Source organism: Rhodnius prolixus, unplaced genomic scaffold, assembly GCF_049639745.1.
Source record: "Rhodnius prolixus isolate KJV_2025 unplaced genomic scaffold, Rpr scaffold_6, whole genome shotgun sequence".
Taxonomy (NCBI): domain Eukaryota; kingdom Metazoa; phylum Arthropoda; class Insecta; order Hemiptera; family Reduviidae; genus Rhodnius; species Rhodnius prolixus.
The window spans coordinates 8793173-8816183 of record NW_027411634.1 but is presented as its reverse complement, the minus strand read 5'-3'; the positions used below and the strand labels follow the sequence as shown (position 1 = coordinate 8816183).

The following is a 23011-nucleotide window of genomic DNA, read 5'->3' as shown; positions in this document are numbered from 1 at the left end:
AAACAAGACTTCATATAGTTTGACTAACTAGCCAAAGTTAGTGCAGCTAATTGAGAAACTAGCAGAAAGCTCTTGCAATGGTTAGTAAGACGGTAAATTGTCAACTTTTACTATTAATATGTGAGATATCTAGCACTTTGCTTATCTTATATTGCTTATTATGTTAGCAGTAATTGGCCATTCTTGCTCTTTTAATGAAGCAAAATTAGGATTTGATAAATTTACTTATTATTAGATAGTTCATAGTGTTGTGCATGAACCTATAATTTATTTATTTATTTATAATTTGTTAAGCCTTTTGGCCTTATAAATGGGTTCAGTGCAGTATGTTACAAAATAATTCAAAAATAATAAGAGACAAACTCTACAATAAACAAAATAATAAACATTTTAATAAACTAATAATTTAATAAGAATTAAATAAAATTAAACACATGAACATAAGTCTAACTAAACATAAAAATAAAAATAATTTTATAAGAGTTGTAAATTAAGTAAACATTTTATGTAAATTCCCATTTTTTTTTTAATTATAATTACATTAACTCCCTTTATTATGATTATTATTTTTTTTTATGATTTAAGGCGCGTCAACATCTATGGTTATTGGCGCCCGGAGCTTTTTCAGTGCACTGCCGGCCTCCGGACAGTGTTCTCTCGTTACAGACAACACTGTCCATCACCGGACAGTGAGCTGTAAGAAGCTCCTAGGAAGAGAAAATCTAAGGGTCAGCAGCTGGATTCGAACCCGGGACCTCCGCGTGGGAGTCCAGCTCGCTAACCACTCAGCTAATCCCCTCCCTCCCCTTTATTATTATTATTATTATTAATTATTATTAAGTATAAATATATATATATATATATATATTTGTAAATATTTTCTTCATTAATTACTCTACTTATTCTCAATGTTTCCCATTGCCATTTTATTTTATTAAGTTAAGTAAGTTCATGCTTTATCACTATTCATTTATTATAAATGATCTAACTTTAAACATATTTATTAAATATAAAAATACATGGTTTAATTGCTGCAAATCTTTAATACATAATATGGATTCCAAATCATTGCCATATTTCTGTAAGTAGTGAGACTTACATAGGACAGTTTAGTACCATAAGTTCAACAGTCTCAAATTCATTGCAATTACATATGGTACATAAATCTGTACATTTAACAGAGTAAACAGAATTATTAAAATAGCATCTTATTTCATTTTTGTAAGATAATCTAACGCATGAACATATTAATGCAGAAAATGGTTGGGTTCTCCAATAAAACTCTTTAATTCATCTTCACTGCAGTAAAATTGGTCACAGGTCTCGCACCATATTTCTTCAAATAATTCATAATTTTTATCCCAAATTTAATTTTCTCTCACTGTCTTTGCAAAAAGCTTGAGTCCAAATGATTGCTTCAAATATGTTGTGTAAATTATTCTATCATATTTTCAATTCATATTCGGCCTTTCGATTAATCAACCTGGGAATAGCCTTTTTAATGTGAGGCACAAAGGCTGTAGTCAAGAATGAAATCGGAAGCTTTTTATCTAATGCAGCAAATAGCCTCAAACTCGTTGCAAAAGAAACTTCACTCCTCCAATCAACTCATAAATAACATTCTCCTAAAAAAAATAAATAAAATAATAAATAAATAAAACCTTCCTAAACAAATAGAAATGAAGATAATTTTGCCTAATTAAAAATCAATTAAATAAAGGATAAATTTCTTTCATCTCTCACTTTCAGTTGGTAGAGGGCAAGAAAATCTCATAAAAATACATTACTATCAGGAAAAAAAAGAAAGTTAACCCATTATCTGTGTTGACTATCTTTTGTGTCCTAAGACAATTTCAAAGTTTTCCCATATAAGAAAGTTGGGAAAATTTACAGAAAAAAAAGAAAAAGAAAGACGGGCAAAAAATACCAAGCCAGCAGGGTGAGAAAAGAAATGAAGTACTAAGAAAAAGTGTCGTAATTTCACTTGTTCTTTAGTTGTCGTAAATATTCTTTTATGAGGACAGGAAAATCCTTCAGAATCTTTCCTTTCTTTTTCTCTTTCCTTTACTTTACATTCCCTCCTTAATTTTTTTTTTTTTTTTCAGCCACCCTTCGATTACGATTTCTCTTCTAGAATATTAAAAGTTTTGTTTTTGATTGTGTCTATTTTTTGCTATAGAAAATGTTTTATTTATAACCAAGATGTTTTTTGCTGTCAATATCGTAATGATAAAGTTACGAGGGTCGTTTGAAAAGTCCGTGCAAAAATAAAATCTACTTAATTTTTTGGGGTAAACCTTTTTTATTTTTCAACATAGTCTCCTTTTAGGCTTATACACTTCGTCCAACGCTGCTCTAGTTTGTTGATCCCTTCCGAATAATAGGATTTGTCCAAGTCTGAAAAATAGCCATTCGTTTCTGCAATCACCTCCTCGTTTGAATAAAATCTTTTTCCCACCAGCCATTTCTTCATATTGGGGAACAAATAGTAGTCCAAGGGAGCCAAGTCTGGAGAATAGGGGGGATGTGAAACAAGTTGGAACCCTATTTCCATTAATTTTGCGACCACAACTGCTGAGGTGTGAGCTGGTGCGTTGTCGTGATGGAAAAGGACTATTTTGTGGGCCAATCGTGGGCGTTTTTCTTGCAGCTCGGTTTTCAAACGGTCCAATAACGATGAATAATATGCACCTGTAATAGTTTTACCCTTTTCCAGATAGTCGATGAGGATTATTCCTTGCGAATCCCAAAAGACAGTCGCCATAATCTTTCCGGCCGAAGGAACGGTCTTCGCCTTTTTTGGCGCAGATTCCCCCTTGGTAACCCATTGTTTAGATTGTTCTTTGGTCTCAGGAGTGTAGTGATGTATCCATGTTTCATCCACAGTGACGAAACGACGCTTAAAGTCCTGCGGATTCTTCTGGAACAGCTGCAAACCGTCCTTGCAACATTTCACACGATTTCGTTTTTGGTCAAGCGTGAGCAATCGCAGCACCTATCTTGCGGATAGCTTTGTCATGTCCAAATGTTGATGCAAAATATTATGTACCCGTTCATTCGAGATGCCCACAGCACTAGCAATCTTACGCACCTTCACTCTTCTGTCATCCATCACCATATCATGGATTTTATCAATGATTTCTGGAGTAGTAACCTCAACAGGGCGTCCAGAACGTTCAGCGTCACTTGTGCCCATATGGCCACTCCGAAAATTTTGAAACCACTTATAAACTGTTCTAAACGAAGGTGCAGAGTCACCATAATGTTTATCAAGCTTCTCTTTAGTCTTCTGAGGCGTTTTGCCTTTCATAAAGTAGTGTTTAATCAACACACGAAATTCTTTTTCGTACATTTTTTGAAAATCACTCGACTTCCTCGATTCAAACGAATGCCAAACACAATGAAATAGACCGATCTGGCTGAAACTTGGTGTGTGTTCTTCCAAGAAATGCTACTAACTAAACATAACCTCGATACGCGCCAGTGGTGCTATCTCTCTGACTTTGCACGGACTTTTCAAACGACCCTCGTAAGAGCAGCTTAGGACAGATTGTGCAACATCATATTTTTGATTACTAAAACAAGTAAAACAGGTTTTATCATGAAAGAAATGGTGTCTTACACCATTGTACAAAACGGTTGAATACTTATTACTAATTACTCTAAATTGAACAATTACTTTGGTCATAACAAAATTACAATTAAAATTAATAAGCACATTCTTCTGCCCTAGAGCACATAGTAATCGGTAATTTGGATTGTATGTTGAGTTAAAATAATCCCTAATAACTTGCATTCAAATAGATTGATGAGGAATGTGTGAGAAAAACTTCTAAAATAGGAAAATTCTCGAAATAAAAATAAATATTTCATTAACTATTCACATTTCTCTTACTTTATTGTACTGAGAGCTGGTCTAATTTAAAGTAGGAATCTAAAAATCTAACCCTAATGCAGAATCTAAAATCCGAGTTCCTTAAAGTATCTAAAATCTATCCTATCTTAATATTCCAAATTATTATTAGTATTTTACTAATTTTATTTCGACTCACAGAAATTTCTGGTATATTATTATTTTGTTATTTTCTATTAATACAAAATAAATCGATGAATTTAATCGTATTAAGAAGAATAGGGTGGAAGGAGGACAAACCAAACTTCAACTTTATTAAGCAATACTAATTAGAAAGTATGGCTAAAGTTCGGGGAAAACAATTTTTTTTTTTTAACTGAAAATTAAAATTAAAAAAAGTTTGAGAAAACTGAAAATTAAAAGAACTTTTTTTTATTATTATTCCATTTTGCGGCGTTAATACTTTTTAATTAGCTCTTGTATTCTTTTTTTAAATTTCCTTTTTTTATATTTGCCAGCTTGAACTTTTTCATAGCATTAATTATTTAGCTTTTTATTATTTTTTTTGTGTTAATTTCTGCTGATATTTGCAACTATAGTTTGGGTAAATTGGTTCTAAGCCTGTATTAAAAATTGTTTTTGTCATTTTCTTTGTTGCATTTATTTATTTTATTTAGGTTTACAGACAGGTCCGTAGTCAAAGAGACTTATTGTAATAGCAGACACCCCAGTCAAGTCTACATTTCATTAGCTTTTGAAGGAATTATTCTTGAAACTTCTAAAGAAAGGGCGTGAATATTAAAATTAGCTGTCTCTAAAATTAAATTTGTAGGAAAAAAAATAATCACAATTTATTTAATTACACAGTTCTAATAAATAATATAGATCACCCAATATAGGGAAAAAGTGAGTTTATCAATATTTTCCAAAAATTGATGAGCCCCACCAGGCTTGAGTATTAAACAGACAAAATTCCTTAAAGATTTCTAAGACAAAAACATCCCAAACAATTTACAATGTTTAATTACATTAATAAAAAAAAAGATTTACTTTAAAGATGATTCCAGGCAGAAGTTCACAGGGTACCAAGGCCTGGTGTAAAGATTCAAGGAGGTACAAGTTGTATTTTGGCACTGGGATAATTTGCTAAAGCTTTAATAAAAATACATTTGTTACTGAACAACTGAAAAGAAAATGCTGACCTAATTTTATTGCTAATATAAAAGCTGTTTATGTATTCATCTCGTTCTAGTTAAAATATTTTTGATTGTGTGTTGATGGTGATTGTAGTAAATTGAAGAAAAAAGAAACTTTCAAAATAAAGATATAATTATATTAATGTCGAGTCTCCCATAAATAGAATTGAATTGTAACACTGTAGTACAGCGGTTCATGTACAGTATAGAAATTATAATAGGGAACAAACCATAGCGCAATTCCCCCTGTGCCTTACTAGCTTCCTCTTTGGTAGAGCTTGTGGAGGAGGCATGAGCAGCAGGCAATTTGGGCTTACCCTGTTTTCCCCACAGTCCTGGGGAATATACACACGCACATGCACACAGGCGCCCCCTACGGATCCACCGAGAATAGCACACAACTCCGATGTTCTCTTTCTGAATTCATTATCCACAACGAGTTGTTTTGTTAAAGGACGATACTGTCGTTAGGTCGCCCAGGCTCATTAGAGCTTGCTCCTGCTGCTGCTGTTGTTAGAAGGGTGGACCAGTTCCTGGTATAGCGGCAACCCGTCCCAGTAGCACACGCCTTCCAGACTTTATAGGAATATTCGGTGGGTATTTGTCGGTTGCAGAGGAAAGAGGGATCTGCCACTGTGTTCAACTCCTCTTCTTATCCAAACTACACTGATTACACCCCTTAAATCCCATCCTGAAATCCATTTGGCTGAACCCAGTCTCTCACCCACTTACCACGAGCCATTCTTTCATCTTAACAAGCAACGAATAAAGCTATATTTTCTTTTATTTTCCTCATTTATTTATTTAAGTCTCCACCCTGAATCAGATATTCTCTTGGTCATGAATAATTTACTATACGTTCCATTAAATTTAGGAAAAAGGGAGAAAAAATAAACATCCTCATTGTTAATATCCTCGGCTTTATCTCATTAAATACACACTTCTTAATTACAACAAATAATAATATAAATTCCTCTGACGTTCAGCGAGCATGAGTCCCGTCTTAATTTTCTTTTCATTAGATTTCAAAAATACATTTACTTTATTTTAGTTAAACTAATTTAGTTTTTTCATTATACGATGTGATGGATTCTAATTTTATTTGCTGTTTAAAATAATTATGGAAAGTATTTAATATTTTTATATTGGTACCATTATTAAATAAAAAAACTGTTTCTTTTCAAAATCCATAAATATGATTTTAAAAACTAGCAAGACAAATAATAAACTCAAGTTTTGGTATTGAAATAGATGAATACTTTCTACTTCGTTTCACCAAATACTATGTGACCCCTTATTACCAGTAACAGTGAATTTACCATACTCTAAAATGAAGTAACTTACTTATTTTGGTGATCAATTCTGTTGCCTAAATTCAGTTGGTTTAATATCGCGGAAGATTACAATCTCTTGTGCCGTGTAGCTCCGAACTAGTCATAGCTGTACTCTTAGATTCAGTTTCTGAGCTGTCCCTATCACTGTAGCAGAGAGTGAGTATGTAATTTTTCAAATGACACCATTGAATCTGAAAACAAATATTTTTTCTGAATATTTTTTTTTTTTAATTTATTTTGTTATTTACAATCTGTATAATACACTATACAATAAGTAAATAGGGAGATAGAAGTATAGAGGCGTGAAAGGCAGGAGGAAAGAAACTGCCCAGCGGCAGCACTTTCTACAGGATATTAATTTTAGGCCTTCAGACTGCGAGGAAGTCGCGGGGCCACTGGCGATTCAGTCGGCGAGGAGGATTGTCAGGAATGTCAGAGGAGGCGAGAGACTGTACTAGAGGATTGGAGCAAGTGGAGAGAGCAGTATGGAATTTTTGATATTTAGTCTTGGCTAATTGGTGTACGAAAGGGATGTTGAGGTCGTTGTGTAGAGTGAGGTTAGTTACGTAGAAAGGAGCGTCAGCTATCTGTCGAAGTAGTTTTGATTGAAATGTCTGTACAGTCCGTATGTTTGTAGGTTTGGCTGAACCCCACAGCTCTAGTCCGTAAGTCCACATTGGTTTGAGGATAGTACTGTATATTAATCGTTTGAGTTCAATAAGTAATTTGGAGCGTCGTCCAAGAAGTCTGTAAAGTAGTTTCGCACGTTTTGTCATTGCTTGTCTTTTAAGTCTAGTGTGTGGGTTCCACGTGAGTCTCTTGTCTATGTAGAGCCCAAGGTAGCGCACCAGATCTGTATAAGGAAGAGGATTGCTGTTGAAGAGGACTGGTGGACAGGAGCCCCGCCGGAGAGTAAACGTGGCGTGCTGGCATTTCTGTGAGTTCATTTTAATCCGCCACTTCTTGGCCCAGGATTCTATTTTATGTAAGTGTGTCTGTAATTTGTATGAAGCTGATGTAGGATGTGTACTTGTGGCTAGTATGGCTGTGTCGTCTGCATATGTACAGAGTAGTGTAGAGGGTTGTACAGGTATGTCTGATGTGTATACTGTGTAGAGAACGGGGCCAAGTATACTTCCCTGCGGCACCCCCGCCCTCACTGTGGTTTTCTGAATATAGATTTAAATGTAACCATAAAAATTGTTTTTATTACCTGTTTCTCAAGATTTTTGTATTTATAAGATTTGTTTTTTGTTTTGTTTTGTTAGCAAATAAAAAATTTTTTCCTCGGACAGTCAATTTACAGGTTGCTTGTTATCAAACAGATGAGAAGAAAGTAGAGGGCATGAGTTACTTATAGGAGGAGCATTCCAGTATTCACTTTACCCTGTTCTTACAGTATTTACATGAAGGGAATTTCCAGTTTGTGCAAGATCCTAACGCTGATAAGTCCCTAAGGGATTTTCAATCTCTGTTTACTTTCCTAAACCAAGTACCTACGCCTTCTGGTGGGAATATTCTAGTTCCTCTCTCTCCTATTTCTCCGTTTCCTATCATCTAAATACTCCAGAGAATGTTTATAAATTCTCTGTAGTTAGGTGAACTTCATAACTTAACTAATTTAAGATACACATTTACAAATGAGATACGAACCTGTTTATACTAGCAATATTATTACTGAATACAACTTTGGAATGAAATTATGCCATACATATTCGCTTGTAAATCAAGTATATTTCTTTTAGTTTAAATTGTTTGTTGTTTATGAATACACGAATGTGTCAACATATAAATAATATTCTATCACTGTTAAGTTCATTTTATCAGTCTTTTATGACAATCTAACAATTTAACACATTGTGTTTATATATACAAAATTTATATATTATGTATACACTATATTATATACATTATATATTATAATTAAAAACTAAGTAAAAATTCGGATTCTCCATTTATTGTAAATTTATTTCCTCTTTGAATTATCGGAGATACATTTTCAATGCAATTTGGAAATTGAAAAACTGTCTCCAGTATTTCTCCACTTTCAGAAAATTTATTTCTTTTCATCCGTGTAATTATTATTTTTAAAAAACTCATTAATTACTACTCACTAGTGGGAGGAATTACACAATATCCAAAGCCACTCGGTAAGACCCAGATGCGTTTCTATTTGTATTTTTATTGTTTAAAAGAAGTAATTCCTAATTTAGATCCTAGATTCAGCTACCTAGCCAAACTGCTGCAATAACACAAGTTTAGAATAGTATATTTTCTTTCACTACGTAGTCCAAGTAATTAGAATTAACTCCAACTGGAATAAGTAGAATTGTCTGGAATCTTCGTTGCTGGAAGCAGTTAGATTTACTCCGCTGGCTGAGATAATTCAGAATTTCCCATTTCATTCCCTAAATCGTTTTTCTTTTCCACTTGTCTTTCTAAACGTGGCTGGATGTACCCCTATTTTAAAATAGGTCAACCGTAAATCTAACAGCTGAATAGCATCTAAATTACGTTTTAAAAGGTGTTGAAAGAAAGGGTGAAGAAGCTATTTTAAAATAAATTATGTCTACTATGTGTGTATTGTTTCCTTTGTTTGTGTAAGTTTAAAATTTTCGAATTTTCTATATATTTTGTAAGAAATAGAAAAATATTATTTTAACTTTTTAATGAACTCCGATTAGTAAAAGCAGTATAGTAACCGAAAAGAAGCTCTGCAGCTGTTGAACAGTGAAACAAGGTACAACTTTTGTTTATTAGAAGAAGAAGAAAAAGAAACCTTTCTCATCAGTTTGAGATTAAAGTATAGCTCGCAATATGGCGCTACACGATTTGCTGCTTCAAAAGTTGTGGGATAAATGGAAATAGCTGGAACCTTGTTTTTAAAGGATTTAGGACGTGGGGTACCTAAGGTAGAGTGTTAAGTAAGGTACGAGGACTTGAGTCTGTTAATGTAGTTAGCAGAGTGATGTTATTGGCAACATGATTTTGTAAATCTTTGTCAAAAAAATTAAGTCAGAGATAAAAAAAAAAAAAAAAAAAGAGTCTTACCCACTGTCCAAAGACAAAACACTTTCAGTTTATCCATTTGAATTATAGTGGCCCTAATTTTCCGGAGGAAAACAAAGAGTTCAATTTTCTCTCAGCATTCTCTGAACTGGAACAGTTGATTCTTTCAGCAACTTTTGTGTAGCCGTGTATATCGGTACAATTAGAAGTAAGAGGGCTGCGAGCAACCAAAATATGCACGAAAGTCATTATACTAAAAATACATTCAGGTGTAAAGCAGTGCAAATTCTCAATACAATCAAGATATATGGAACAGGCTCGGTGATCGCTCTACAATCCCGATCGAATTTATATGTTGAATTTAGAGTTTTTGTAAAATTAAGTAAAGATATAATTAATTCTAAATTTGAAGTGAGAAAGTGTATGAGAGCCTATTGTTAGCCTTTATTTTGTAAACATAGTATTTTCTGAATTAAGCATACATGAAAAAAGTTTGGAATAAATATTATTTATTTATAATTAAATTTGTTAACGATACGTAATATTTCTTTTAAAGTTTGAAAATCCGGCCAATTATCAACTAATTTAAATAATATAACTGGAGATTCCAAAATTAATCATTGATTTCTAAATTTATTAATTGCGAAAACTTCCTAAAATTTGTAATGTTGCGTTAAAAAAATTATTAATTAATTAGGAATAATGTACATACTTCATCTTCATTTATTTATTTAATCATTTCACAAATTAAATAGCGCTCCACACAGTCAACTCAGTGTAACCTTTCAACTCCAGCATTTAACTCTACGCAACAAACGTATAACAGCCTTATTTTCAGCCACTGAAAAGGCTGGTTAGGATATTTAGAAAGTTCTACTTTATAACAATTATTTGAATTCATTGACCCATTATATTTGATCTTGCAATTGCGTCTATATTTTTCAATTACTGATCAGGTGTTGTAGATGAAGTCGGATATCTAATGTACTTCACTGTAAATACTTATATTAACTCATTAAATAAAATAATTGACCTGGATCGAACCTAGTGTCACTCTCAGACCTCCTTGGTGGCTCAGAGCTACAAATACTCAGCTATTGCAGGGCCTATTTTTCCACTTCGGGGGCAATCTTGCTTTATCTAGGGGCTGTTTGTCCTCCTTAAGAACTTAAGCTTTTTAATGTACCTAACTGCATCTCCTTATTTGATCGTTTCTTTTAATGCCAAGCATAATTCGCTTTATGCTTCTTTGCTGCATCTATCTTTTCTTGTCTTCAGCTATAGAGATGGACTAAGTTTGGTATCCGTAGGTTTGGAACAGGCAGAAGGCAACTATCAAGTATCAGTTGTCTCCACCTTATATCCAAACTGTTTTTCTTTATTTACTTCATCGCCCAAAACTTCTTCCACTAGAGCGAGGCAAGCATTTGAATCATTCAGTTAGCCGGTCGACAAAAGATACTGTTTGATCCAGGTATTTTACTTCATTAGCAACGTTTATTCTCTCTTTTTTTTTTAACCAGTAATATAAGAATTAAAATATTATGAATGTAATAATATTTGTAAAGACAGACTACACATCCTAAAAATAAATATATTTCTAAAAGCTGCTTTAGAAGATCCCAGAAAAGATGGGAAGATTCATAGCATGATAAACATCATCCTAAAAACTGCATTACTAGTTATTATCTTGAGAGCAAAATTTTCTTTTATTTTTTAAAATACTTTTTCTCCTCAGTTAAAACTTTTTTTTTTCTTTTTGCTATATCGTGAAAAGATAGTGGTGTTATTTAATACATACTTAAAAGTAAGATAGCGTTGTAGAGAAGCACCTTCATGCTATTAAAGGTGTGCTATAAGAAGATACTGCCTCTCAAAATTCAACAATTACCCTCTCCTTTTACGTTTAGCTTTTGTCTGTATTATCCTATATGTTATTTCTTTTTTTTCTTCTTAAGCTAAAAATAGATAAGACAAAAAAATATTTTTAATAACAGACCTCTTCTGAAATACCATCTACCTTTACAGTTGTAGCCAAGAATATGGGTAGTATTTCTGCTTTTTATGGTTAGTGTTAGTCAACTTAGCGAAGGTTGGTGCCATTATGGTGGCTGCAAACAGTCGAGAAACTTTTTGGTTTTATTCTACTTCTGTAACGTTCTAGCGCAGTCATGTTTATAATCCTACAATGCAACAAGAGAAGATGTCCTTGCTATCACCATAACATTATTCTTGCCTTTGTAGCTGTAGTGCCCCAGATAAGGACAAAAAAGGAATATAGGTGTTAATGAAGTTGCATTGTTTATTAAAGCATAAATCTTGGAACATTTTCGTAACCCACGTAATGACGGGAACAGGGAAACTACTGTGATGAAATGAAGGAGTAAAAAAGTTTTCCTACTATGTGTTCTTACCTTAGTTTTTATGTAAAAGCAGTAAATATTTACTTCAGACATATGAAAAAGACGTTAGAGTCTAAGTGTCCAATTTATCAAACAATCATTTAGCTGTAAGACATTTGTTACGCTTTATATAAATGTTTACTAATGATGTTTTCAAAAACACATAGTACATCTTGTCAAAATAGACAGGAATGTAGCTGGCGGCTGTTTTGATTTACAACTATATTTTTGTTAACAGCTGTAAAGATAACATTAACTTTACGCCCAACATCATCCAAAACAATCAATCATTGCTGAAACAAACGAAAAATCATCTCTAACTCCAGTCTTTTCAAAAGATTCTAACAGTACCATTCCATTTCTTATAACAGTACAACGTTCTGCTTTGGACAATTTTTTCATTACTCCAATTCTTCTTAGCATGCAATAGTTCGTAAGAATCTTTTAATAATAACTTTTTAAAGATGGTAACTTTTTGATATAAAATTGATATTTTATGTATTTCATCTACTTAGAAGAAATCTAATGACAACTTTCTCTTTTGCTGGCATGGAGCTTGCAGCCAACAGAAACAAGTAACATCTTTCATTTTGTGCAGGCGAAAACTTAGTGACTGACTTAGTGCCAAACCAAGAACGGAGACTACCATAGATATTTGGCTGTAATGCTCAGTTCAACGCCCCTATCCCAAAAAATTGTATTGTGGGAAAATTAAGTATGGTACTAAAATAGGAAAAAAGATTATTGCCAAATTCAGACATAATTTATAATTTAAATTTTTGCCAAACTTTCGACCAACGGACTAGGATATCTAAACACCGCTTATACATACATTCAGAACAGAAGACACACCTATCACCAATCCTTAAATCTCAACAAATAACAATAAACTTAAAAAATAACAATATTTAATAAGTATAAGCCTTTTAGATGACCTATGTAGTCTCTAGGTCCTGGAGCTTGGCAGTAAAATAAATAAATTATAACCGCAATTTGCAATAATCTTTTTCCACTTTGGTTTAATGAATTAATCCAAAAAGATTAACCATACTCCAAAATGTAGATGAGAATTTAATTACATTATTAGAATCTTAGCTACACAATTAATCTTTCTTTGTAATGTATAAGATACAGGACCGCACAATAATTAATGAAATTGAGTTTAGTGAAAGTCGTTGTGGCCATTTTTAAAAATCTCCAAAAATTAATTTATTTAAGTGGAATATTCGGTTTAAGGAATTTCATTCGCTAAAAGTAGGAATGATATTAAGAATGAAGTTGTATCTATTCATTTCCTCAGATAAGAATTTATTAATTTTATTATTAGATAAACCATTACCTTGGTAATCAAAAAAAATAAATAACATTGTAGACGTTAAATATTTTTCATATATGTAGATAATAAATAGTTGAAATGTGCAATGAAGTAGAAAAATGCAGAGCTGTGGAATTCCACATGTAGATATGGAAGCGTTATTTCACCACATAGGGGTTGTGTTCAATAGATTTTCTCTGCTGGGTTTCCTTTTGTTAGTGGTTTTGTGCTTTGTTGTAGTTTCTCATTTCTCTTCCCGTTGTAAGACAACGTGAGAGAAAACTATGCTGACCTCTGCTCTGGCCTAACAGAAAACACACCGAGGAGCAGCAAGGAGGATTCTCTCTCTCTTTCGTTTCAGCCCAGCTGGCCGCTAGCATTCTCCTTTTCGGATAGGAAAAGAATTTCCCAATCCCCTTGACTGGAGTGTATCTTTGGGATGCCTAGTCCTTCTTCTCTTTTATAAGTGTGATTTACACAGCTTCTATTTGCAGCTACAAATCTTAGTTTTCTCCAATTCGTCCTTTTTCCATTACTTCCCCTTCTTATTTTGTCCTTTATGTCCCAGCTTGTCTTATATATGGCAAGCAATACTTATCGTACATCAAGGATTACTGAAGTATACTTCCTGCAGTTAAGCAAAGAAAATCCTGTCAATTCCTCGCTCACTGTCTGAAAACTATTGATCGAGAACTTTTGAACTAAGATCTCTTCCTATAATTGTGCTTTTTATTTCTTTTAGATGAGTTTTATCATTTTGATTCATGTTACTATCAACTCGCGACTTTAATCATCCAGATAGGCAAGTACTAATAATTTATTGACGTGGGAAATGGAAAATAAGAAGCTAAATGTGACGATTTATTTATCTTATCTTAAGCACATTTATAATACCTTGACTGAAGGCGTCACGATAGCTGAGTGGTTGGAGATGTTTTGTGATTGGGTTTGAATCCCGGTCTAGGCCTTGGATTTTATTCTACAGTAAAAAACAGCAATATATAGTAAAAACGTCATTCTTTGGACAGCTGAGAATTTAGGTGACTTAAGTTCAGGTCAGGATTTTAGTTCTACGGTTTCTGGTGGTTATATTTTTCTTTGAGGTAAATATTGGATGCTGGATTATGAAATAAAGACTGAGAAATCTTTTTAGCAAATTAGAGAGAAAAGAGAAAGAACATAAAGATGGAAATTAATGTTTTTTCTTTTTTTTTGCCAGAAGGTATTTTTGTTATTCTAGAAAGAATATAAATTTATTATTTTCTTCATTTATACCTTCAATGAAAGGAAAAGGAATAAAGAAGATGAAAAAATCTAATTTGTGCCGTGTTTGTTTTATTGTATGAACCTAAACAAACATTATACAGTTTTATAAGACTAACTTTAAATATACACACATAAAACTTTAATCTACTCTAGACTAACTTTAAGGACTTGAAATTCTTAGGTTTTTTTTCGCAGTTTTAGTAGATTATTGTGTGAGTGCATTGCACGGTTTGAACGTCGCAGTTAGTGGAATTTATTATTTCTTAGGACGTACGAATAGAATATCAATGAGTTCTCTTTCTTGGTCACTATTATCGTAGGCAGATACTACACGGCCGGGTCTTTCCTTCCCAGCTATTATCTACGAGCAAATTCAATTTTATTTAGTTTGGCCTAGTTAATCTTCATTACTATTTTATTTTATTTACTATTTTTTATGTGGTTGCATAGCTAAAAAGAAATTTACATAAATTTTAAACTAGTAAAGTAAAAAGTAAAGTAATCGCCTATTTTTTCAGGCGAGGCTTAACGCCCAACTACCAATTAGGTGTCGTGGACGGAGGCGACTAGCAAACATACTTTACTGTAAATTTCTTTTACTAACCATTAAATAAAATCCAAGGTCTAAGACCGGGAATCGAACCCAGTACCACAATGCATATTAGCTTTGCAGGTCTCGCCTCTAACCGCTCGGCTATTAATTGTTTCCTTAATTTCAGATATTAAAATTCATCAAGCATTTCAAAGCAAATCATTTTTTTATTATAAAGATTGTTAAATTGTACAGGAATACTGATTAATTAAAGAGAAATTAGAAGCAGCAATAATGAAGAAACAAGTCTCAAATTTTAAACTATTGTTTATGCTCCAAATTTTGTAAAATAATAATAAAATTGGAAATAATAATATCAAGATTTTGTTTATGGCTACATTTTTAGCTGAGTGAATAAGTCTCCTGAGAATATTTTCTTAAAATAATGATTCTGGCAATCCTAATTAGCTGTACTTCACTCTAACAAGAAGTTAGGTTTGTAAGTATTAGAAAATTCTTGGACTGCTATCCATGATTTGCTATAATTTTCTGATTTAAATTTTTGTAATTTAAATTATAACCAAAAAACCAAAAACGCCTATCTAATCCTCTTTCAGGTTAAGGAGTTCTGGGTTTTCTAATTATTTTACTTGATGTTAAAATTAAAATTTCCACACCCATGAAAATGTACAATAACATTTGGAAAATTTGGAGCTTTGATACATATTAATTCAATCTTTAACAATTTTATAACTGAAAGCAGTAAATGTAAAATTCATGTTTTCATTCATTCGTTTGATTTATTTATTTTATTTTTTAAATGAAAATAATTGCTAAGTACAGACTACTCCTAATATAAAAACAGCGTACATGTTAATAAATTTAAATTTTATACGTGCAAACAGCAACTGAACGTTGTAACAAAAAAAAATATTAGGCATTAAAAATGTATTCAATTCTCCACATTATAAAATGGTGGGTATTTCAAAGTATAAAGGTATTTGGACACATTTGGGAAATTTGCGTTTATCTATGTGAAAAAAAACTCCCATGTGCCGGAAAACTGGGAGATACACACCTGATTAACGCAATAAAACATTGTACATCCATACAGGGAGTACAGAACAGTGGATTGACACAAACATCCCTCCTCCTGACTCGTTAATCGCTAGTTTGGGAAGTAGGAATATGGGCCAGAGGTTCAATACAAGAGATGGAGGATTGTGTATTTTCATTACAGGTTTAGCATTAGATAGGGCGAAGTGGAGGATTTGGAAATTAATAATGTGGTAGCCTGGAAGCAATGGGGAGAGAGCACCCGCCACTCTTTGCGTAGATGTGGAGTATCTGGAATGGTGGCAACAGGAGAACGGGAATGGTTTGTGGAAAGAGGATGGCCAAACCAGTTTGGAAATACTGGTCTCATCCCTTTTTAAACTCGAACAAAATTTCCATCTCAGAAGTTGTACGAGCGCTGAGCGAGGGTAAAAGATAATTAACATCCTTACTCCCCACTACGATAGCTAGCTATCAACTTATTGATTCGATGTACATAAATTACTGGTATGAACCAAAGCCTATCACTATTATTTGTCAGCCTAAATAGTTCGTATTATACTATAGTACATTATCTAAGGAATCCTGTGTTGTGAGAAATGCTTCATAAAATGCAGAAATATTTTAATTATATTCAAAAAGAAACAATTACTTTACAAATATAAGGATGGATTAAACATTTAATTTCCTCAAACGATGGCAACAATAGTACACTTACTCGTAGTTCTCTCGCAGCTGTACTTGGTATACAATATGTCTGTTATAACACGCAAATCATTCTATGGTCACCAAGCACTATTTTGGTTTAAAATAGAGCTTTTGTCGTTTAACATTTTGAAAGAAAGCTCTTGACGTAGAAAAACATTTTGGTATCCATTAATTCATTAATTTTATCACATATTAATAATTAATTCAATTACCTACAATTTCGTATTCAGTTGATCCCAAAAAACATGTATTTTCAGGTAAATACTAAATTTGAAATGTACACGGTTGCAATAATTCCATTTAGGTGGAGCATGACAAAGTAAAAATAGGTAACGATAATAAATAAGATGATCTCCCGTTTATCTTCCTTGTATGAGAAAAAAACAAAAACAAAAATATGTATGAAAAATAAGGAACAAAATTGAACAATAAATCAAGAGTGACATTAGTTAGGGCAATGATTTACGTCGTACTATTTTGATGTTAAAATAAAGTGGAACAAGGAGAAGTATTAGAAGAGGATGAGGAAGCAAAGAAAGACAAACATACAGCATCCCAAAACTATCTTGGGGTGGAATCAACTTGGAACAAGGATTTCCCAGTCCAGTTGAGGATCAAAACTTTTTAAGAGTGAGGGTGAGAGGCATGGCGGGCGTGTGTGAGTGAGAGAGAAGAAAGAATTACCACCCACCCACCCATACACATAGACACAACAAGTATTTGGTTTAACGGACCAACATCCTTATTCCAGCTGCTAGACAAGATATCCAGGCAAACAGCCCGCCGGCTCCAGAAGGAAGCTGTATGTTTTGGTTTACAGAACTAGGAGTCAACATCTCTCAATCTAAAGATAGAAGAAGGTGAACATCCTTTGGGATCAAACTTCACCGGCACCTCCCTATAGAAACTTTATTTACGTTTCAGCTTTTTGCCTTGACATCTCATCAGTATTCACAGGATGAGTGCCACGTAAAACATTTCCCACTTCTGGCCAGTGTACACATAGTTTCATGTAAGAGTGTGTCTATGTGTCAGCGGCGTATGTATGGCCCTATGTTGTACTTTGTTATAAAGGTTAGTGGGAGAAGATAGGGTTAGGGCGAAGAAAAAAGCACGACCTCTGCCCGTTTGAATAAAAAAAAAAAAAGAAAAGAAGAAGAAGAATTGGATATCCACCTATAGAAGGAAGTGATATAGCTGTCCCTTGGGTTCCTAAAGCTTGTTCTTTTTCCGGAGTCGGTGTAATTCGAAATAAATATACATATGTGCATACCTACTTGCAATCGGTTTAGTAGGTTTTTTTTAAGCATATAATATAATCAATCATGCGACCCTATTTCAGGTGTGCTTGTCCAGTACTTACACTTAAAATGACTAATAATAGTAACAACTCTTCAATTACGCTTTAACCCAAATTTTTAATAGGCAAGGTGGTAGAACATGATAGGACTACAATAAGTTGTACCTTACTGCTCTTTCGATAAGACTAAAATCCAATGTCTTGTGCTCTACAGGATAGAAGCCTCGCAGAGTTAGTCCAGTAGAATGATGCTTAAAGGAGAAAGTTGGCCGTTTCCAAGATCTAGATTAAAGGAAAGAAAAAAAGATTTAGGAAGAAATTCCAAATTTGTAAACTATTCAATTTTAAAACAACTGGTTAATCTGTAAATCGTGAAGTGGCTTAAAAAATTTTTACTATAAATTAACAATTGTATATATTTGAATTTTATAAAACAGTTTATACTGATATAATTGTATTACTTATAAAACCAAGAGGTGATGCATCATTGGTACCAATCCAAGAAGCTACGCATGCGTTAGTTCTTTTCTGGGAACCCTGGAGCACATACTTTTGTCTTCAGCAATACACGAAAAACCTTCGCCTGAAACAGAAACAAAAAATCTCAGCAATGATAACTGGATTTACCATTCAAATAAACTAAAAAAGAATGTAAGATAGGATTCACTCTCCAATGTTTGACCAGAACTATAAGTACTCACACTAATACTATGTAGTTATTGACTTCCAAGCTTCACCTTGTTGGTAAAGTTAAACACTTGAAGAAAGAAGACCATTTATCTTGTCGTAGAGGAGAAAACATTATTTCTACTTATTTGTTGAAAGCATCACTCTTGGTTTTCTTTATTTACTCTCCGTTAATTCTATGTAGGTATAAACCAGGGCAGCTAGGTAATGCCTACCTTGAGCAAAATAGAAAGGCAGTTACATCTTATTTCACCAGTGGGCCCTGTTAAAGCTTATCTGACAAAGTAAAAAGAACTTGCAGAAATATGGGTCCAACGTCCCATAGACTTGAGGATTAGAAGTACATTCTGAAGGAATGTGAAAAATACTGAAGCTGCAGAGATGAACTGTTCATTACCTTCCATAAGAAGTTATTCAGATCTTTTAATTACATCAGCATCATTCAATGAGTAAATATATTATTGACGAATTAATAGAATTTATTAATAACTCTCAAATAAAAGTGAAAGCAGAAAACATTTTCGAATGAGTAAACGAAGTAAGAATATCTAAAATAATTAGCTATACAATCTAGAATTAAAACTTTATAATCTTCCACTAAGGCTTCAAGCGTGGGAAAAAAATAAATAAAAAAAACTACTTAGATTCTGCAGAACAAAGTTTATACTCAGTTTTTTTACAGAGTTCACTTGAAGTAGTGTTGGAAAAGTGCTAATTAAATGTTAAATAAGAGTTCCTTTAGGAGGAATTACAACTAAATTCGACAAAGTGGTTAAAAATTTAAGGGAAAAAAACTGTGCAAAGCAGTTTCCCTGTTTTTTTTTTTTTTTTAAACACTCTTAGTTCTGTTGGAAGGTTTTTCTTTAATTTCCAACATTGATTGTGGGCAACTCGGTGTTAATTAAACTGAATCATCAGTTAGAGCTAAGAAAATTTGTGAGCAACTTTCCTAAAGATAAATGAAACAAAGAAAGTTCCGTTGCTAACATTTCTATCGTTGTTAGGTATAATTGGCTAATTCTTATAAGCTGAAAGATGACTATGCAAGCCTTATAAATTGTAAATAACGTTTATCAAACTTTAAATCTATTTTTTTTTTACTTTGTAGCTAAATTGTAAGTATGTACTTTAAATATTGGAAATTAAAAGTTTCGGAAGAAATTAATGTCTTGAGGTAGGTTTTATTTTAAGCCGTTATAAATATGCTTGAACAATTCCACTAAGTTCAGTTGTCTTCATTTGAGGATTATTGATTCAAAATTTGATCAAAATCCATCAAGAAAACTATATATCTTTTTGCAGATTATAAATTGATTAAATTAAAGCTTTTTAAAATGATTGCACTTCCAACCAACTAGGTTATGAGTGTATTAAGAAAGTGGCTCCTCTTTCATTTCTCTTGAGAGTGGAGACATTAAACGATACTTCGGAAACGAAAAATCGCAAAAAGTCGCTAAGTGCTTTTGGAAAAGTCAGCGAACTTGAAATGTCATTTAATGATTTTATTGAATTTCTCAAAAGTAACACCTACAATTATTTTTAAACTTTGTACACTTATTGTACATAATTAGTTCTATAACTTCAATTTAAAAAAAAAAAAAAATACAGGAAAAAATTAATGAGGAGGGAAGATAGGGCTTTTCTCTTTAAGAGAATGAATGGACTTATCAGGTATTAAATAAAAATATGATTACTAGTTATGTTTATGAAGAAAATTCCATTTTCCCAAATTGTTTCTAGCTTTAAGTGATTTTTTAAAAATAACTAAAGTATGAAGAACATGTATAATATTGAATTCAATTATTATATTATAAGAAAAAGTCTTGTAAGAACAATATTAACAATCAGATTTTTTTAACCAATTTTTTCACTTTAACTTTTAAACTTACAAAATTGAATAATTGATCAGTAAGGAAATTGAAATAGTTGGTAAGTTTTATAGAAGGGTAGAAGGGTCTCTCTCTAAGCGTAGCCTGGGGAGAGCAGTACTAATAAAGTGCATGCTAGGGCTAACAATGCCCCTTTATTTATTAACAACTGGCCAGCAAGCGTTGTGGAACTTAGTGCGGTCTGCCTCGGCTTCATCATCTCGTCCTTCTCTTCGGCTCCAACTTTAGAGCCCTAGCAAAGGCCGCAGTAAAGGGCGAGCCTGGAAGAGAAAGAGAGACGAGGATATGAGAAGGGCTTTACTGGCCAAGAAAATTAATATTAATTGCGGCATAAATATCTTAGAACTGTACTGTGTAAAGTTTGGTGTAAACTTACGACTGCTAGCGGGCGCTCTCCCAGCTTTTTGTGTGTTAGAGCTTTTTAAATAGAAGGCGTCTTAATGTTCTCTAAATTCTGGACCCTATTTCTCTTTAGTATACTTAAGTGTCCTCTTTATTATTATTATTTTTTTTTTTTACCTAAATTGGGAGTTTTCTTTTTATCCTAATTTTCATTAAAAAATAGCAATCCTTACAGAGGTGGTGTATATACAATAATCAGGATTAATGATAGCAACTTTTTTTTCTAAACAAAAATTTTGCTTAATTTTCATTTTCCTTCTTCATATTAATATTAATACTCACTTTTTCATATTTTGTAAATATTTTTAAAGTTGAAAATGGAGAAATTAACTTTTGCTTAATGAAAGTGGTATTATAGATTACCTTTGTTCCAACCTCTCTTTGCATCATTGCCACTAAGGAGTCTGCAGATTGAATGGTTCCTCGGATTAGCAAGCTTAACTAGGAACTGGTCTACCAGACGACTCCGCTTTAAGGAGGGCACGCCTTCATAGGTTATTCCCTTCTTTGAAAATAAAATGGCAATCATAAAAATTGTTTTGTCTCCTTTTTTAATCAAAACTTGATTGCAAAAGAAGCAAATGCACTTCCAGGATGCTAGTCTTATTTACTAGACTTAGGACCGAGATATTGTTTAAACTGAGATTTGTAACATAGATGCAAGCAATTGGTATGAAATGTTCCAATTGAGATATTATATATAAAAATATAGTACAACTCACCACACTTATCAATTGGTATAACCAATTACGGGTTTTTCGTCCATTGTAACATTTCGAGTATTAAATCCTGGAGAAAAGTTATGTAACAGTCACATGGTATCATTTTTATGAATAAAAGTAATGATATAAATCAGGAAGGTTAAGAGCTTGAACTAACCTATTCAATTGGGAACAGATGTTATTGCCAATTTCAGTCAGTAATTGGACTTTGCTTTGGATTACAAATTTAAACGTGCTATTTTTCTTTTTTAGGTGGTAACTAACATTTAAGTAGAAAAAAGGAATAAAATGTGCAATATATTTTGGTGGTGCGGGAAAATTATAGCGAGTTTTGTCGTATTTCCCAACTATATGGTTTCTAGGATAAAGTTTTACTCACAAGTGAAACATAATCTAGAGTGAACATAATTTACAACAATACTAGTTGACTGGCTGAGGCAGGCGAGCTATGGTGTTGCTGTTTACTCCAGTACGAGTAGTGTGGACGACCAAGTTTGTTGTGAGCAAGAGAGAGTGGCTGCTGGAATGGGTGAGAGAACTCGGTCTCGCTTTCCAGAAGAGGGCGCTCTTAAACTAGTACATTACTTACACGCTGGAACTGTAGTTTCCTCCGAGCTAACTACCAGCGGAGTCTGCCGATGAGCAGGCGTACGGTGACTACTACAAACACATAGTCGTAACGAGAGTATTTAGGTGGAAGCGTTGTGTGTGTATTTGAGTGTGTGTGTTGAGTAAACGTGTGAGTACACGTGGAAATGTGATATCTAAGCTTACTGTTGGGGTGAGCGAGCCTCCATAATGAAGCACGTGTACAGAATGAGTTTCTGTCCTAGTTAAAGTCTTTGATTAGGTTACAACCACAAATCATACAAGCACTGGAAGGCAGGTTTGGAGGATTGAGTGAAAACAAGTTGTTGTATAATGTAGGAAAGTGTTCACAGCCTTGAAGAAAGTGAACACAGAGAAGATGGAAAAGAATTGATATGAGAGAAACTGGAAGGAGTTAAGGAATCGGTAAGCAAGTTTTAAAGGGATTTGAAGGAGTCTGAAGGACCAATCCTAACTCCCTTCCTGTCAGCACATATTTTGAGTACTAATCCCACCATTTCAACCTTCTGTTTGTTACTACTATTTTTAGTCAAAATCTAATCTTGAGATTATTTATTGCTTCAATTAAAGCCTTAAGAACAACATTCATGATAAAAACAACAATGTACTTATTCCGCTTCTGTTCAGAAGCAAAATACTGTACTAATCCCTTGGTTTAATACCGAAGTGTTTCCCTTTTTGCACCCAGTTCTCTCACCAAAAATTGATATTAATAACAATAACCCTTTACT

The 23011-nt window shown here is 33.1% G+C and overlaps 1 protein-coding gene and 1 long non-coding RNA gene across 6 annotated transcripts in view; one reads left to right on the top strand and one right to left on the bottom strand.

Moving 5' to 3' along the window:
* Positions 1–23011, top strand: part of LOC141461286 (uncharacterized) — a 359837-nt gene that overhangs the window by 45989 nt on the left and 290837 nt on the right. The window lies entirely within an intron of this gene.
* LOC141461291 (uncharacterized) lies at positions 799–21931 on the bottom strand. Of its 4 annotated transcripts, XR_012462724.1 has the most exons (7): positions 21672–21931; positions 21313–21454; positions 18433–18554; positions 18137–18253; positions 6394–6574; positions 4904–5005; positions 799–1625 (listed from the first exon to the last, which is right to left on the bottom strand). It is a non-coding gene; the product is annotated as an uncharacterized lncRNA (long non-coding RNA). The 4 variants fall into 4 exon arrangements; XR_012462725.1 differs by lacking the exon at positions 4904–5005 and having other exon boundaries at positions 805–1625; positions 21672–21926; XR_012462726.1 differs by lacking the exons at positions 799–1625; positions 4904–5005; positions 6394–6574 and adding an exon at positions 9525–9609 and having other exon boundaries at positions 21672–21909.